The 19,584-nt window shown below is 43.9% G+C and overlaps 1 long non-coding RNA gene across 1 annotated transcript; it reads right to left on the bottom strand.

Annotated features, from left to right (window-relative positions):
- Positions 1-4,272: 4,272 nt before the first annotated feature.
- On the bottom strand, positions 4,273-10,921 carry LOC311307892. The gene is made up of 3 exons (XR_014630394.1): positions 10,787-10,921; positions 7,402-7,589; positions 4,273-4,427 (listed from the first exon to the last, which is right to left on the bottom strand). It is a non-coding gene; the product is annotated as an uncharacterized lncRNA (long non-coding RNA).
- Positions 10,922-19,584: the final 8,663 nt, after the last annotated feature.

The raw sequence follows: 19,584 nt of genomic DNA on the forward strand, positions 1-19,584 counted from the left end.
AATCATTTCTGTCAAATGATCACTCAAGTTTTATCGACACCAACCCCACAACTGTTTTGAGTGAGTTTGTGAAAAGCGCTATATACATTAAATGCATTATTGTTATGCATATGTTGTGCTGTGGTCATTTTCATTAACACATTTGATTAATCAGTCAATAATATTAAGCCCTTTTTTTGCTGGTTTTCTGGTTGCAGTGTTAAGTGTATTATGCAGCCTACTCCAAAATGTAGCCAAGCGGCAATCAAGCGCGATGTGGCCTTTAGTGGTGTCGACTGCCCTGTCATTTGCTCTGACATTGGTTGTGTCAGATTAATTTTATTTTAATTTAGGTTTTTGTCAATGTGCCTCTGACAGTAGGCCTGCTCTCCTTCTCTCCGTGCGTGCCATTGCTCTGTGTGTGTGTGTGTGTGTGTGTGTGTGTGTGTGTGTGTGTGTGTGTGTGTGTGTGTGTGTGTGTGTGGGTGGGTGGGTGGGTGGGGGGGGGGGGGGTTAGAGCGCAGGAGAGTTCTTAAGTCTACCCAGCTGGTCCAATCTAGCTATGAGCGCGTTCACGGTAAAAGGGGAGGTATTTGCTCGAAATGACCAATCGCATACCTTAGTATGGGTATTTGGACATGGCCATGGACAAGGCAAACAATACGCATAACCAAGTTCCGTCCACCGCATTTCACACAAGAGGAGCAATAATATAGAAATATGAACTATAGGCGCAACACAGTCACTACTGCCAAAGGCAGGAAGGAAAGCTGGAAAAATACTGCCTACGTTTTAGCATTATCCTCCACATGAACACGAGTAGGCTAGATCATTGGGCTATGCCTATTCTTATGGCATGTAAAGCAATTGTAGCCTATATCAATATATCTTATTCTTTCAGCTGCAACCCCTAGACTGGCAGGGGACGCTTAAATAAAGCAAATGTAGGCTATAGTTTCTAATAGTTTCAGGTTGGAGTAGACAATGTGAAGTATCTATACAAGAGGAACTAGAGATAAAACAGGCTATTAAAATGGAAAAAGTGAAGCTCGGGGTGGAGAAGTATTGATTGACAATGATTGTCAGGCATTGGTGCTATCACAATTTAATAAAAATGTAGCCTACTTCTCTTTGTTCCTAGGAACGGGAGGCTAGTCTAATAAATCAACATTGAAGACTTGACAATTGAATAAAAAATGAGTGTTTTTACTTGGTTCTCCGCATCACCCACAGCCTACACGAAACTGCAGGTAGACTAATAAAACACAAGCCAGTGCATAGCCTACAGTCTATGACTAAATGCACAAGGCAAAATATGGCTCAAGCAGCTGTCATTCTGCAATTTTTCATATGATATCGGGGAAAGCCAAAGAGGGTTTTGGCGGTTTGTAAAAAGTCCCTTAAGAACCTCTCGCTGTTCTCGTACAGCAGATTATTGTTTAATTCGCACACTGAAGTTCCTTATAGAATCTTAACGTTCATTATGCCTTTTCCAAGTGAATTGATCGGTCAGTGCTTCATACGTTTTGATCCATAATCTGGAACTTAACCTGCCCCGGAGCAGGTTAGCTCGGCAGCATAAGTTACCCCGGCGATATAGCACGGTGAAAAATGAACTACCTTCGTAGTACGGATAAACCAATCTTGAACCTGAAGTTATCGCGCTAACCCTGTAATCCTGTTTCGTAGTACAGGGCTCTGGTCTCTATCTCTAACCACAACAATTGCTGTTGTCCACAGAATGTACCAACCAAGGAATGTCAGCCTTATCTCATAAGTCTATGGAAGGGAGACACAGTTTCAATCAGGGGTCAATCATCATAATTAGAAACAGCTAACAGGATCAGGTTAAACCAATACACTTCTCTGAAAATACAGCTATTTTCCTCACTACAATCTCAAATTGTACGTGTTGGGTCAAAAACAATTCAAATAAGAATTTGAAGATATTATTACAATTGACCTTTCAAGTCTGCCTACACTTAGGTTACTTAGCTAAGAGCCATTTTAATTACAATTTACTTCTAAAGGCAAATACTTTAATTTCATATCTTCATATCAATATAATGTCAAGATCCTAAATATCCAAATAACCCACTGTGTCCTGGGTCTACTTATTCACCACCTAAAGGGAAGTGCAAAACAGCAAGTCATGAACGTTATCCAGAAACAAAAGTTGAACCCATTGCAACAAAATAGCTAACATTACAGGAATCATCAGTGTAACTGCTTTAGCCACTGGCCGCTACCATTAATGTTATGGAAGCTGCTGCTAGTTGTTGTGAGCTCATGAGCTAACTGGCTATCCCGTTCTCATTGTGCTGGATTAGCATTGGAAGCATTGGAACTGATGTGTCCAGGTGACAAGACCCATCTTTATTTATCAGACATTACCGTCCTACCAGTCCCACACAGAAACAAGCCAGCCAACACACATAAGCCAGGCGTGACCTGGCCTGGTTACTAAAGAACAGCACAAGAACTAAAACAGCACAATATTCATCCATCCCTACTTTTGAAGCTTCAATGTTGACAGACTGCCTCCAGGATAAACTGTAGCTGGCGTAGTATTGTATGAGCTCCTAGTAGTAATAGTCGAAAGGGTTTTCTAAAGAAACAAGCAAAAATTTACATTTTGACAGGACAACTATTGTAACCAGAAGGTCTTCTGAATAAAAGCACACCCCATCTAGTCAATATCCTATGAATAATATTATATAACATATTATGTTTCCAATGAAACAGTGGTGATTTAATTGCAGCAGTAAGGCTGGTAGATAGTTGTTGTTTTATCAGCCTCTTTGATATTATGCAGGCTGGCCCACTAGTCCATCACATCTTCATGTGTTATTTGAAGGGTAGAAAATGCACAGGTCCTTGAATAAAGAATGAATATGATATGGATTTAAATGTTTTTGTGTGCATTACTACGTTATCTGAACTTGGATGGTCATGTTTCAAGATTCCAAGTCAATCAAAATTCCCAAAGTTTATCCATCAAGGACTTTCAAGGAAGTCTGATGGATGCTGGTCTCACCAGTAGCCTGTTTAGAGACTTTTGAGAAGGGGCGAACCTTGGCCCCAGGGTGAAATCTCTTCTCCAGGTCTTTGGCAATGCCCTCACACAGCTCGCAGGCTTTCAGAGATTCTTCAAAAACAGTTGCAGTTGAGCCATTCAAGATTTTGGAATGTGAAGGTTTTCCAAAAGGTTTTTCTGGGCTGGGGCGTATCTGCTCAAATATTGTACTTTTAAAGCTCAGCTGCAGTGCCTCTGGGGATGGCAGATGACTTCACGAGGCTGGTCAATAATGTGAGGCTAGTCATCTGTTTTAGTGGTATTCTGGGTTTGGGCTGCAAAGGCTCTCACAGACCGGGAGACAAGGTTGGGAAGATGAAGACGGTATTGTATAACTTTATGCTACACTCCAGTAGATCCCTGGGCTCACGAGAGATGAATGGTGCCTCCACACCTTGGGAGAACAGATGACACAGTGGTCCTGAGACTGATGAGACCTTCTTCAATCCTGACCTGATTCTGGAAGCTGAAAGTTCTTTGTCTTCTTGTGTCTGATCTTTCTGATTATTAAGGAGATGCTAAGATTCATCAGCAGCGTCGTTTTGGGATAATTTTCCTAAAGGTTTTTGAGATATGAGTTTTGATAAAATGAGCCAAATTCAGCCACAAACCCCCATACACACAAAGGAACTCCCTACACTACCTCTCCAGGTTATAAAATGTTTATTAAAAAAAGTTAATAAAAAAAAAAACGTTCTGAAAAGTTTAAAATGCAGCTGTCCAGACATCCAACCAACAGTCACCAACAAATACATTTCCATCCCAGTGTTTGCTCCATGTCTGGTACACATTTCAAGTCTCGTCGTAATATGCGAGCTATATCGTGAGGGAATGGATGAAGGACTTAAACAAACTGATTGTAAGGACTATATATTGGAGAATTGAGAATATTATTCAAAAAGAAAAGGGCAGGATTGCTCGAACGTTCAGACTGGTGTGAGGAAGGTACTATTTGGTCGGGAACAAAAAAGATCAGTCCGCTTGGCTGATTAACTATCGTATCCACTAAGATGCTATATAGCTCAAACTCGTAAATCACCTGTCTGATTGTTATAATTTGAAGTGAACACAGCATTACAATGTAGGTTTTTTCCTTTTTTTATTCAAAAGCCTCTGGATCTGCCCATTACACTAGAACACAGCTCCAGATTTTGAGTGCTGAAACGTAGCCCCAGCCGTATCCTGAGGCCTCTGGGTTTGAGCTTCATTTTGGCTGCGGTAGTGTCATTGCTAGGCACAAATGTAGGCGAAAACGCAGTAGTGTAATCAAGGCCTAAGAAACCAGGTCCATTCCAAATTCCACGACAGGTCTTTCTCTTTCTCCAACTCCCTTCTCCTTCATCTATCGCTTCTTCAATAGCTGGTGGTGAACCTGAGAGGAGAGAGAAAGGGGGAATGAGAAAGTAGGGAGGGGGGGGGGGGGCGGATTTGTGTGGAAACTCTTCTTGTACTGTTCTGTATGTGTCGTTGTACAGTATGTCTAGTTGCCTTCCAGGGGCAACATAAAGATGTTCTGAAAATAAACAATAAAGATGTTCAGAATATAGACTGATTTTCAGATCATAAAAGTGAATTTGATATCAAATTGATATCAAACACAGACACACATACACATGCACATTATTGCTTACAAAGATGGGGTCCTTTTTGAGGCAGGCTTCAGTGAACTCTGTGCAGCTCTTGGATGGCGGTATGAACACGCTGGTGTCTCTTTAAGTGTCCTAAAGTAGTGAAGTTCTTTCCACACTGGTCACAGTGGTATGGCTTCTCTCCTGTATGAACACGCTGGTGTGTCTTTAAGCTTCCTGACTGAGTGAAGTTCTTTCCACACTGGTCACAGTGGTATGGCTTCTCTCCTGTATGGACACGCTGGTGTTTCTTTAACTCTGCTGACGTAGTGAAGTTCTTCCCACACTGGTCACAGTGATATGGCTTCTCTCCTGTATGAAAACGCTGGTGTGTCTTTAACTCTGCTGACGTAGTGAAGTTCTTCCCACACTGGTCACAGTGGTATGGCTTCTCTCCTGTATGAACACGCTGGTGTGTATTTAAGTTTCCTGACGTAGTGAAGTTCTTCCCACACTGGTCACAGTGATATGGCTTCTCTCCTGTATGAAAACGCTGGTGTGTCTTTAACTCTGCTGACGTAGTGAAGTTCTTCCCACACTGGTCACAGTGGTATGGCTTCTCTCCTGTATGAACACGCTGGTGTTTCTTTAAATCTCCTGACGTAGTGAAGTTCTTCCCACACTGGTCACAGTGATATGGCTTCTCTCCTGTATGAAAACGCTGGTGTGTCTTTAACTCTGCTGACGTAGTGAAGTTCTTCCCACACTGGTCACAGTGGTATGGCTTCTCTCCTGTATGAACACGCTGGTGTGTATTTAAGTTTCCTGACTTAGTGAAGTTCTTCCCACACTGGTCACAGTAGTATGGCTTCTCTCCTGTATGAACACGCTGGTGTGTATTTAAGTCTCCTGACGTAGTGAAGTTCTTCCCACACTGGTCACAGTGGTATGGCTTCTCTCCTGTATGAACACGCTGGTGTGTATTTAAGTTTCCTGACGTAGTGAAGTTCTTCCCACACTGGTCACAGTGATATGGCTTCTCTCCTGTATGAATACGCTGGTGTGTCTTTAACTCTGCTGACGTAGTGAAGTTCTTCCCACACTGGTCACAGTGGTATGGCTTCTCTCCTGTATGAAAACGCTGGTGTGTCTTTAACTCTGCTGACGTAGTGAAGTTCTTCCCACACTGGTCACAGTGGTATGGCTTCTCTCCTGTATGCACACGCTTGTGTTTATTTAAGTGTCCTGACTGAGTGAAGGTCTTCCCACACTGGTCACAGTGGTATGGCTTCTCTCCTGTATGAACACGCTGGTGTGTCTTTAATTCTCCTGATCTAGTGAAGTTCTTTCCACACTGGTCACAGTGGTATGGCTTCTCTCCTGTATGAACACGCTTGTGTTTATTTAAGTCTCCTGACTGAGTGAAGGTCTTCCCACACTGGTCACAGTGGTATGGCTTCTCTCCTGTATGAACACGCTGGTGTGTCTTTAACTCTGCTGACGTAGTGAAGTTATTCCTACACTGGTCACAGTGGTATGGCTTCTCTCCTGTATGAACATGCTGGTGTGTCTTTAAGTTTCCTGACATAGTGAAGTTCTTTCCACACTGGTCACAGTGGTATGGCGTCTCTCCTGTATGAACACGCTGGTGTATCTTTAACTTTCCTGACTCCCTGAAGTTCTTTCCACCTTGCTCACAATGGCATGGCTTCTCTCCTGTATGAACACAATGGTGTGTCTTTAACTCTCCTGATGTAGTGAAGCTCTTCCCACACTGGTCACATTGGTATGGCTTCTCTCCTTTATGAACACACTGGTGCGTCCTGAGATTAGCCTTTAGACTGAAGTTCTTCCCACACTGGTCACAGTGGTACGATCTTGGCTTGTCAATGTCTCTCTGCCTCTGGCCAGGAGCTGCAGTGAGCGGGGTGTTGGAGGTGGTGAAAGGGAGTGATCAAGAGGAGCAGGATGGGAGAGTCTCTGGTCTGATCTCTCCGTTCCTTAGCAGAGAGATGTAGAGGTTGTCACGGCTGCTCTTGATGTGATTGTGGAGGGAGATCTGGGAGTTTTAGGAGAATTGGTACTCGGACCAAGGAGTACACCTGGGGCAAGTCTGAAATCACTTCTGGGATTGAGAGTGAAAGAGAGACACACAAACATTAAAATGATTCACACATTTAGTACAAGTTCAAATACTGTATAGGGTGATTATATGTAGCTAGTGAAGGTGGGGGGGACACAACCACATGACGACTTCAGATTGTGGACAGGAGAGAGAAAGATATGCAACAGGTTCCTCTGGCTGAGCTCGGAGGGAAAGCGACAGAGGAGAGAGAAAAAGAAGTGACAAAATCTAAATAGGAGAGAGGAGAGAAAACATGTAATATGTTGAAGCCCACGGTGTAAACTTAGATAGCTAGAATAAGCTAGCCAGCACTCCTTAACTTATGTCAAGCTTCCATGTTCCATGGCAACTAAGAGCATTCCGTGCCCCACAACAGCAATTTGCACAGGCGCCATTGCAGTGCATCACATACTGTCCCCTGTATCGTTGCATCCATGAGTGTCCTGAATTTCACGCTGTATGCCCACGTTTTGCCTGCTCTCTGGCACCATGGGAAAAAGACAGAGGAGAGAGGGAAGGCCGGAAGAGGAGAGCTACTTGGACAGCGGTTACTATTATGACTAGCAGACCTCTGGTTGTTTCAGCTTTAAGGAAAAGAAGTGGATGAGAGAGAGATGGAGAAGACAGAGGGAAGGAGAGTCTAGGACAACTACCTCTAGTGGTGCTCTTTTTGTCCCAGAAGTAGTCGAAGGAGATGCTCTTGTATCTGTACTCCTGTCCGTACCAGACCAGCAGCTCCTCCCCGACAGCCAGCAGCCGACAGCAGCGATACAGGATCCCTCCACGGTACTGAAACGCTACCAGGTTCTGCTCTTCCTCAATACAGGCACAGTTCACATACCTAGGAGAAAGGGGGGATGGTTTAAAAACAAACTGGTGAGGGAGGGAGAGATGGAAGGAAGGAAGGATGAAGGAAGAGAGAGAGAGGGAGAAAACCAAGTGGGTGATATGTAGGGTCTGACTGTATGGAGGGAGGGAGGGAAGGAAACTTTCAAGACTGGAGAGGTGGTTTATTTTGAGTGGGAGCAGCAGAATAGATTCTGGAAATCTGAGAAATGAACATGTGTTCATATTTCTTCACCTGATTGTAATGCCTAATTATTCTACAGTTTACACATGCAAAGATGGGTCCATCCCTGATCTCTAAAAAGTCCTATTCTGCCTATTTTTGTCCTGTTTAATTGTTCATGAAATCTTTCCTTTAACATTGCCTGTAAGAGCCAAATTCAGGTTAATTGGGTCAATGTGTTGCTCCTCCCATGTTAATAGGAACTGATGATATTTAGGTAGGAACTCACCTGTTGTTGGCTAGGTGTTACTGCACGGAGGGCAAACAGTTTTTGACCACACGCACTCACAAACATGCGTACCAGGTTGTTTGCTGGATTATTGGATTATTGATTATGGAAGGACAATAAATGGACCAAGTGTTCGCACAGCAGTTAATTGTCCGACTACTTTATCAACAAACACGGTAACGTAAAATGTGTCAATTAGATCAATCCGGAGCAGCAGCGCCATAGTGGCTTAAAGCACTAGGCTTAGCCTTCACGTAGCCTTTTTATTTGCATCTGATTGTATATAGGCCTCTGGATTCATTGAGAGTTGCTTCTCTATGAACTTCCTTCTATTATTTCTATCACACAGTCCCTTATCATGTCTGGATCCTGCTGTTTCTGTCTCTCTAGTGGCATGCTGTTCAGCATTATGCTCATCTCTGGTTGCGTGTGCATCTCTCTCCATCTGTCTTTGCCTAGACGTATGCTTTCTAAGAGCTTCTTTATCTCTGGTTGCTTGTGCGTCTGTATCTATCTGTGTAGCTCTGCTGGCTGGCTGCTCTGCAGCATGTTTAGTTCTGTCTGCTTGTGCGTCCCTCTCTGGGGTTGTTTTGTCCCTCTGCTACTTTCTCTTTTACTGTCTCTTCTCTTTTTTCACTAAATCCATGTCATAGTTGGACTGGCAATTAATGGACTAATTGAGCTGCTAAATGATTTCATTTTTACAGGTTTTGCAAATGTCTTTTACAGTTTGGTTAAGGTGTTCAATCGTATTGGTTTTTGCTTTGGTTGAGTCTGAAGTGACCCAAGTTCTCTTTTTATTCCTGCTGTTTACTTTCATCCATTCTTGGTCTTGAGTATTTTGTATATATTTTTTAATTTGACTCTTATTTAACGAAGGGAGCCCACTCTGGTCCAGCAAGATCTCAGTTTTCCTGTAGTGTTGGCCCTCATCTTTGAACAGGTTTATAATTTTTAATCCTAATTCTCTTTTGATGTTCATCAGATTTATCTCTTGGCCTGTAGTCTCTTATTAGGCATTCCATAACCTCACACACACCCACATCTCAAGTACAACCCTCGGGCCATGCTGAGCTAAATCTTTTAGTGTGTTTTGTACATTTTCCAGAGGTTTTCTCAATGTCCTTTAATAGTGTTTGATGTTTGCATCCCACAATGGCCAGTGGTGATGGTATATCCATTGTTTTCCTACTTTGTATTTTTCTGATTCAAACTTCTTAAACTAGAGTTTTTGTTTGAGAGTTTAGTTTTGCTCCAGGTCTGTGTCTGCCCTAGTGAGCAGATAGCCCTCCCCAATCCGAAAAGCTCTGCTCTTTTCTGTGGAGAATCACCACTATTTTAGATTAGGTAGGGGACTTATGCTCCGCCTATCCTATAGGCGTACTTGTATTTCCTGGTGGGTCTCAGTTTGTCTCTGAGCTTTCAACAGTATGGTACACTTCTCTGCTCCCTTTTTACACTGCGCCACTAAATAGCGTGGCAAGTTGCAATAAAATAACATTTTTTATTACAATATAAATATACAAGCATTCCAGCAAATTCCAGTGATAGGAAATGCAACTTATACACAATTACACAGACTTTCTCCCAGATGATCTAACATCTACCATTTGATTCACAAAACATGTTCAGCTATAATTAACCTGTTAAAACTAAGATGCCTGGATAAAAAATAATGTCTCCAATGGATATATTTGACAAAAACAGGTTAATATGCAAGCCGGTTTTAATTCCATTGCATTTCACATAAACGTGAACTTGTTCGTGGACGCGCGTAGGACAGAAAAGCACAACTGCGCAAGTACAAAAGTCACCGGAAATAGCCAAATGACTACAAATGTAGCCAAGATGGCGCGATTCAATAGGGTTTCACTTTAGATTCCTGGGGGCTTGGGCTCCACCCTCCTATGGGCTCGCTCTCGCTCCTCCCTGCTCAATCAATCAAAGCTTTATTTGTACAGCGCTTCGTCCCCACGAGTGGCGAAACCGCAAAATCCGACGCCAAGTGATGTAATCTAAGCAGTAGGTGGCGATATAACTTCAAAAGTAAAGGCCCTTTTAACCAATCAGAAGCCAGAGTCAATACCGGAACAGAAGCGCGGAAAGGGAAATACGAAAACACAAACAACAATGGCGACTCACAGGGCAGTGAGTCAATTGTCAGAACAATATTTTGTTTGGACAGATAGTGAGGTAGAATTGCTCCTTAATGTCACCAATGAATACAATGTAAACACAATAAATAAATAAAAATCTTTGCTCGTCCAGGCGCCTCTGTTCGTTGACCAGGTTAAGCAGCTGGATATGACACCCAAAGACTGCCGACAGCATGCTAATAAGTAGCAACAACATTTTTCTTACGTTTACCATTTTACCTCAACCACTAGCACATACGCAACCGCTGAAACCGGAATTGGACTCCGGTTTCAAACGAACACGGTTTCAGGGGCCCGAAAGCTTGGTTGCATGTGGACGAACAGAACCGCGAAGACAAAGGCACGGGTGCAGAAGTACACGGGCTCGTGTGATCAATGCATAGCTACTAAAACCCCCTCCCATGAATTAAGAACGGTCCCTAAGATCACGATTCATCAGCTAGCGTGTTGACTTGGCTCCAGGCTTAAAACCCTTTAATGATTTTAAAGAACGAACCCTAAATGTATGAGAAATTCACTTTCTAAACCGAAGCCCAAAACCGTTGCGCTCTATTCTTAAATATAAAAATGAACATACAACTTACCGAATTGAAGATTGTTGTAGCCTACAGTGAAAGGTTGGTGAAGAGGTTGTGATGGAAAGGTGTGTTTTCTAAAAAGAATGAAGTGCGTGTCTCTTGTTTCCTTCAGATGGATAAAAGGATATGCTATTCCAAATCTTTACAGGCGTGACAAACGGGGAAAAGGTCCCAAGGTAGAGAGAGACGGATTACAAACAGTCACGGCTACTTGACTACTTCTTTTGAAAGCCCTTAGCCAATCGGTGAAAGCCGGGAACAATGACGCGTTGAAACACGAGTAGCTAAGTGGCTCAATGCAAGAATGTATGTCTGCGGGTTGGAGCTCCCGCCCACCTCGAAGTTAAGGAGGGTATCACGGATATGAATCAAGAGAACATGAAATAGCCTATGCCTCCCCAGGGGCCTCATTTATCATTGTGGATACACCCTATTTCATTTACACCTGATTTTTGTACTTGCTTTGTAACGGCATACATTGACACATCACAACACATAAATAAAACAACATGCAACACTACAATGAGCAATCACCAGCACAGACATACAGCAGCAGCAAATTATCAGCAAACATGCAAGACAGTTAAAAGACAGTTAAGGACAGCATACATGGAAGCATCACAATACCTATGGAACATACAGCATACAACTAAGCATCACCACCACAAACTCTTCAGCAAACACGCAGGACAGTTAAAAAAACAAAAAACAGTTAAAGACAGCATACATTGAAGCATCACAACATAAATATAACATAACATGCAGCATACAATTACACAGAACACTACACCGAGCATCACACAGGCATGGTAAAACAGGCATAACACAGAAGAGGAGTACACTTTTTAACTACATGCAGCTAGTTCATGATAAAATATTCATGATAAAATATTACAAAACAACAATAAAACATTGTAAGCAATAGTTGTTGTAATGGATTGTACTCTTCTCTAAAGAGAGAAAATAATTGATATTGGTGAGGTGCTGGAGAGGTTAGGTGATATATGAAAAATGTTTTTGATTAGGGGACACTGAGGTGTGCTGGCTCTCAAACAGTTTGTTGGCAAATAGATTTGACAACTGGACAATGGAATACGTTGCACAGCAAATGCAGTATCCAACAGTTCGCTCATGGCTAGCTAGCAATGGTACAGCTATTGTATTGTATAGGGCCGGAGTACTGTCCTTCCTTGCGGTAATTTTTCGTTTTGGCCAATCACAAATTAGCAAGAAAAAAAGGCATTACATTTATTTAAGAGAAAAGAACCTGCCCTAAGGGAGGCTAGCCTCCCTTCCATAGATATCTATGGGTCCTCCAGCTGCATGTTATAGATGTCACTGTTGGAGCTTTAGAATTACAATAAGGGGTTTTTATCCATAGGGAAAACCTGCTTTATGAACTAAACTGAGATAATATTAATTATGAATAAATAAATTCATATGTTTATATTTTAATCCCTCTCTTCTTCCAAAAACTGAGGAGGACTGTCCTCCCCTGCCTCAATGGACGAGCCTCCACTGGTGGAAAAGCATTTACACGAATCGGCGAGAGTGAGTGAGATGGCATTTTTGAAGGTGGGAATAGAGATGAATTTGTCCAGTTTTGCAGAGCATTCCAGTCAGAGGCAGCAGCAGTCTGGAATGATGCAAGTCCCAGAGAGGTTTTGGGGTTGGGTATTTTCAGTTGGATGTAGAGAGAGGACCGGGTGTTGTATGTGACAGGGAGAGAATGCAGCAGGCGAGACATGTAGGGTGTTGACCGGTGAAGAAGGGTCTTATAGATGAGGGTGAGCCAGTGAATGTTGCGTCGCGTGTGTAGTGAGGGCCAGTTTAACAGGGAGTAAAGAGTGCAGTGGTGCATGTTGAAGGGGGCGTTTGTGGAAAAGCGGATAGCAGAGTAGTAAAGAGTGTCGAGTTTGGAGAGTGTGCCCTTACATGCAGACCTGTATATTGTGTCACCAAAGTCAAGTGGCATTTAAGCGTTAAGTTGCATTTAACGTAGGAAAAGCTAATGTACTACTACTTGCCAGAACTCATAAGTGCATCTTCTTGTGCATCTTCTTGTGGCCCTCATTTAGGCCACTGTAGTTTTCTTGTATGTTTTATTACATCAAATGTCAAGAGCCCTTTTGGCACCTAGAAACCTCCTGTCAGGGCAGGAGGTTTCACTCGCGCGGGCAGTCTTTCCGTCGCAGGATTTCCCCCCGCTTTAACCCATGAGGAGTATAACTGAGAACAAGCCCCATTGGGACACATTCATCTCTATCGTGGCCGGTTAAATCAATACCCATAACTCGTGGTCTGGGGGGCGGTAGGCGAACAATTCAAACTGGTGGTTGTACTTAAGCCCTTTCAGGCATCATTCCTACTCTGCTCATATCGAGCTCAATTCGTCCAGACTTAAGTTAGACGCGAGCCTCTGAGCACAGCTTGCTATGTTTGTCTTGACTGACACGTTTTGTAGCCCTCCGCTTACGTTACAAGCTAACTAATATCATTATCTCAGATTAAAAGAACAAAACGTGTGATGCATTCAGTCACCATTTTATTTCGGCTGGTTATTTATTTGAGAATACAGCGATGTCCTCTGCAAATGTAGCTAACGTTAGATCCATTTTCCCCTCATAACATCTTGCGGTAGCAAAACTTCCTGCCTCACGGCCACTTCATAATAAGCTTGCTAGCCACCTCAAATAGTTAACCAAATGTTACATAGCTCGCTCGATAATGAGGATTGATAAGCAGTGTGGTCGTAAACTTTCACAGGTTCATTGCTGAGTATTCATAAATGTTCAAACTGTGTAGTAGGTTAGTGCACATAATACAAACCTTCATTCATTACCGAAGGCACTGTCGGTAATGCAGGGCAGGCACGTCGTGTCTTGACTCTTTGCTGTGGATATGGGAGGCACAAGTGCTGCAGTTCACTTGCATTAGAGCTCCCTCTACTGGATAATTGTAGAAATATCCGTTTTTATTTTACAGCGTTTAAGTGGAAAATACAGGCGGAAATAATGTTTTTTAAATAGGGACATATCGGCTGCATAACGGCCGATACCGATGTCGTTAAAAAGGTCTAAAAACTCTAGTTGAATGTACAAAATCAACAGACAGCTATTGAGAGATATGAAAGCAGCAAGGTCTCTCTCTCCCTCTCTCTTTCTCCCTAGGCTACCAGAGCCCATTTAGTAAGCCTAGGGTACAACAAAGCCTCAAAAACAGATACCCTATACATTTTGACACTTTTATTAAACTATTACAACAAACAAAAAAGAAAATATCCGAGGTTTCTGTCAGTCTCCTCCTATTGGCCAGTCTGCACCTCCTCAGTCCCCTCCATGCTGACCCAGTTCACCTGGAGGACTGCCCCTAATGAATTCCTCGCAGAAGGCAGAACATTGCTGCTCCTAGGAACGTAACTCCCACAGCAAGGAATATTTTAGCCGAGGTCTTAGCTGAGAAGTCCCAGAACCCGCCGGTCTTCTTCTGTGCGCCGCTGTCCAAAGCGCTGACCCTTGTCGGTGTTTCGATCATGGGGATGACCAGGGCTACTCTCGTCTTCTGGTGGGCGTTGGTGTTCTTTGTCGCAAAGGTCTTAACTAACAGGTCCCAGACCCAGAACATGCTGGTCTCCATCTGCTGGGCGTCGGGCGTCTCTGTCCCCGTTTGAAGACCAGCGAAGCGGCCGTCGTCATGGTCCAGTAAGTGGCAGTCGTGGGTGATGAAGACGCGGTCCGTTCTAGTGGGCGGAGAGGCAGCCCACTGGTCAGGCACAGTGAGAGACATCAGGGTGTCTCTGAAGGCCTCGATGTCCGAAGGATCGATCTTGGCCGCAGCCACCAAGAGAGCAACTCCAATGAGAAGCTTTAAATGCGATTTAAAAGCCATCAGGAAAGTCTGAAACGTTCACAGGAAATTAATGGTGAATGCACTCCAGGAGGAGACGGAATGTGTGATGGATCTTTACTTATTTGCTGTCTTTTATATGGCTATGATTGTTCTATGATGTCATAGATGAAAGCTGTGGAATCATCATTGAATGATCATCAGCATTAATTGTGCGTGTGTTCTATTAATACATCCATGGCTATGAAGCACAGCTTGCAGCTGCATTGGTTTCCGCGGTGACGTGTCTCCTGAGGCGTGACTTGACCAATCAGGGGCCTCATTTATCATTGTACGCCTTTTTTTTACACGGTCTTTTCCGAGATTTCTGGCGTACGCACTCTTCCGCCCCAACAACGCGATCTATCAACCAAAAAGGGCGTATATTTAGTCGCCCTTTTACACGCTTTTCTACGAAACCTTTCGACTCGGCGTACCGATTTAGACGGGGTTTTACACCCTTTTTGAACACAGGGGGAACTGGCGACGCCGGTGGTGCTTCGGTGAATTACAATGTTTGATGGAGAGAGGAAGAGCGAGAGTTTATAAACGCACAATCATGTAGGCTAATAGCCCAATTCAGCACAAACATATATCGCAATGCAAGATCGTGTCCTCTAACCGGCTCATTAATGGTCCGATATGGATTTGTTCCCCAAACTTAACCTATGCGCTGTCCCAAACCTTTCTGCGCAATATGTCCTCACACACCTAATGCAGGCACTCCATCAAACGGCAATAGTTGACCAATTAGATTGTCATTAATATGTGATCATGTGGACCCGTTTGCTGTTTGGTAAGCATATAAATGACAGTCCTCCTGTGCGTAATGCGAGGCCAAATTAATCCGGCGCTACTCGGCCTACTGGGCGAGATAGAACTCCATAGAGGTGGCGGCGATGGCGACTGCACCCACATATTCATAAAGGCACCATCAGTGAATGAATACGTCTATGTGAATCGCAAAAATGTGCACATTATAAATACCCAAATCATGACACCGACATGCTCATCACAAGTGTAGTGGCACGGTGGCCTGGCTCCACACACGACTCATTCATCCTGGCGCACAGCAGGGTAGGGGCTAGACTGGAGGCAGGCGCTGCGCGTGACGGCTTGCTTGTTGGTGAGTGCATATGCCAAGATACATATTCTTTTTTTCCTAAACTTTAATCTTTATTAGCATTTTCCATCCATACAACGACAATACAATAAAACAAAAAACACAATAATATAACAGCTTATGGGTACTTCCATCAAGTCACAATGCAGCTATTTTCTCTTACTCAAATATTACAATTTCAATATTAGTGGTATCATCACACTTCCTTCTATAATCCATCCATTTTTCCCATCTCCCTTCAAACTTTCCTTCCTGCATCAATGCATGCGTGAACTTCTCCATAACATAAATCTGCTCCACAACACCCAGCCACTGCTCCTTGGTTGGGCGTTCCACCTTATACCAAGCCCTCGTTATTGTCTTTTTACTAGCAACCAATAGTACTTTCACTAGGTATCTGTCCCCTCCTTGTACATCATCCTGTGTTATGTTTGCCAAGATACATATTCAAAGCTAATAAGAATGAGAACCAGTCAAGACCCCACCACAAAATGAGGACTCAAGCTCTCAGCCCCCTCCCCGTCATGAGGGTTAACAGCGGGGCCAAAAGGCCCGCGCTGAGGTCATGCGCCAGCTATGAAGACACAAACAAGTAAGGTTCACATTGTTACCATTTTATTGTCTGTTGGTGGGTGACTGTGTGAGGTGTGTGAGTGCGTTTGTGAGTGAATGTGTGAGGTCCGTGAGTGTGGTAGTGAGTGACTGTGTGAGGTCCGTGACAGCATGTGTGAGGGAATGAAGTGCAGTGAGGATGTCCTGTTGGCTCTGGTGGTGTAGTGTGGTGACCTCCACCAACTGCTGCACAACTGCCCCAATCCCTTCTGCCATGTCCCTCTGGGCCTCTAGGGTCCCCGTCTGGGCCTCCAGCACAGCGTCTGAGAGGAAGCCCAGACGGTTTCCCTCAGGGACCCTTGAGGCAGGGACGCTGGCAGCCGGAGGTGGAGGCGTGGGCGGTGGAGACGGAGATGGAGGCGCTGGAGATGGAGATGGCACTGGAGGTGGAGGCCGGCGCGCTGGAGGTGGAGGCACTGGAGGTCATGGCGCTAGAGGTGGAGGCTACAACCGGCGGGGGCATGACCGTCAGGTCAAGGATCACTCCAGACTCCCCCTCCTCTGAGTCCCACCCCACGTCAGAGTCTGGGGAAACAATTTCAGTCATTTTCTTTGAGTTTGTCTGTAAACTTTATTTTCCATTAAACATTTTATTGTGTAGCCATATTCATTTGATATGTGTTTCTGTTGGCAGCCAAATAAATGCTTAAGTGTGATTAACTGGGTGATTTAGATGAGAGTCTTAATTTCCCAGAGGGGAAATTGTTTAATGTGGTCCAACATTATGAAGTGATCATCTGTGTTATCGTTCCCTGTTTTTGGTCCTAAATCAATCATAGCCTACCAAAGAATGTGTGGAATGTTTGCTTTCCTCACAGCCACATAATACAGAATGTCCGTTTAGCCTACGCCAAATACAGGATGCACGAAACGTAGGCCTACAGTAGGCTACCTAAACTGGGGGACTGCCCACTGTTCCGACATACCATTGTTCCGACGTCTCACTAGTCTGAAACTTGTTCACCGATCGTCAGACATCCCATTGTTCCGACGGCTCAAGAGTCCGACCGACAATGGGATGTTTCGGACTAGTGAGACGTCGGACTAATAGGATGTCGGAACAATGGTATGGCACCCTAAACTGTAGGAGCAATCAGACAAAGGTAGGCTAGTACAAATACCTTCCGAAGATGATTGTTTTCCTTGCGTGGACCTCACCAACAAGCACATGCTGAGAGTGACACTTCATTTGGAGGGACACTCGGTGGTGGAGTGGGAGTGGGTAGGGGGTGGTTTGGGATTGGGCCTTCCTGTCAGTCTCTGAGAGAGATCACTTTGTGTCACAGTCTGAGAGAGATCACTTCCTGTCACAGCCCCTGAGAGCTATGAACAGGCCCCCAGGATTCAAAATCTAACGTGAAGCCCTATAGGACCGTGCCATCTTTGAGAAAAACGCGTCATTGGTACCTTTGACATGCGCAGTCAAAGGTATCAATGACGCGTTCTTGTAGTCCATGCACAGATGTGAAATGTGAACGCGCGTTCATGGCTCTCCCCATCTTAGTTTTAACAGTATAATTGTGACTGAACATGTTTTGTTTGCTAGTAGGTGGTGTTCATTCTGTTCACAACAGCGCGATGGGCAGCCAGGCGAAATAGCTTCAGGGGACCTGGTCCCAGGCGAGTTGAACAGCTGTCCACCCAGAGACGAGATCGCTCGTTGCGGCATGAAGTTCGCGGCTAACCCGCCGAGCTCGGGGGGCTCACAGGCCAGTGCGGAGATGTATCATCAGTAGGCTAATTATAGTGGAATTGCTGAATGACAGTTTATCATTTCATCTTTATGCCGACGCAACATCAACTCATTTCCATGTATGTGAATAAAGTTAATTCCAGTTATTTACTAAATATCACGTCTCTGTCCATTTCTGGAAAAGGCAAATCATTTCTGTCAAATGATCACTCAAGTTTTATCGACACCAACCCCACAACTGTTTTGATTGAGTTTGTGAAAAGCGCTATATACATGAAATGCATTATTGTTATGCATAGGATGTTGTGCTGTGGTCATTTTCATTAACCCATTTGATTAATCAGTCAATAGTATTAAGCCCTTTTTTGCTGGTTTTCTGTTTGCAGTGTTAAGTGTATTATGCAGCTTACTCCAAAATGTAGCCAAGGGGCAATCAAGCGCGATGTGGCCTTTAGTGGTGTCGACTGCCCTGTCATTTGCTCTGACATTGGTTGTGTCAGATTAATTTTATTTATTTTAATTTAGGTTTTTGTCAATGTGCCTCTGACAGTAGGCCTATTGCTCTCCTTCTCTCCGTGCGTGCCATTGCTCTGTGTGTGTGTGTGTGTGTGTGTGTGTGTGTGTGTGTGTGTGTGTGTGTGTGTGTGTGGGTGGGTGGGTGGGTGGGTGGGGGGGGGGGGTTAGAGCGCAGGAGAGTTCTTAAGTCTACCCAGCTGGTCCAATCTAGCTATGAGCGCGTTCACGGTAAAAGGGGAGGTATTTGCTCGAAATGACCAATCGCATACCTTAGTATGGGTATTTGGACATGGCCATGGACAAGGCAAACAATACGCATAACCAAGTTCCGTCCACCGCATTTCACACAAGAGGAGCAATAATATAGAAATATGAACTATAGGCGCAACACAGTCACTACTGCCAAAGGCAGGAAGGAAAGCTGGAAAAATACTGCCTACGTTTTAGCATTATCCTCCACATGAACACGAGTAGGCTAGATCATTGGGCTATGCCTATTCTTATGGCATGTAAAGCAATTGTAGCCTATATCAATATATATTATTATTTCAGCTGCAACCCCTAGACTGGCAGCGGACGCTTAAATAAAGCAAATGTAGGCTATAGTTTTTAATAGTTTCAGGTTGGAGTAGACAATGTGAAGTCTCTATACAAGAGGAACTAGAGATAAAACAGGCTATTAAAATGGAAAAAGTGAAGCTCGGGGTGGAGAAGTAGGCTGATTGTCAGGCATTGGTGCTATCACAATTTAATTAAAATGTAGCCTACTTCTCTTTGTTCCTAGGAACGGGAGGCTAGTCTAATAAATCAACATTGAAGACTTGACAATTGAATAAAAAATGAGTGTTTTTGAACCTGAAGTTATCGCGCTAACCTTGTAATCCTGTTTCGTAGTACAGGGCTCTGGTCTCTATCTCTAACCACAACAATTGCTGTAGTCCACAGAATGTACCAACCAAGGAATGTCACCCTTAT

The sequence above is a fragment of the Borostomias antarcticus genome (genome assembly GCF_949987555.1).
Source record: "Borostomias antarcticus genome assembly, chromosome: 4".
Taxonomy (NCBI): domain Eukaryota; kingdom Metazoa; phylum Chordata; class Actinopteri; order Stomiiformes; family Stomiidae; genus Borostomias; species Borostomias antarcticus.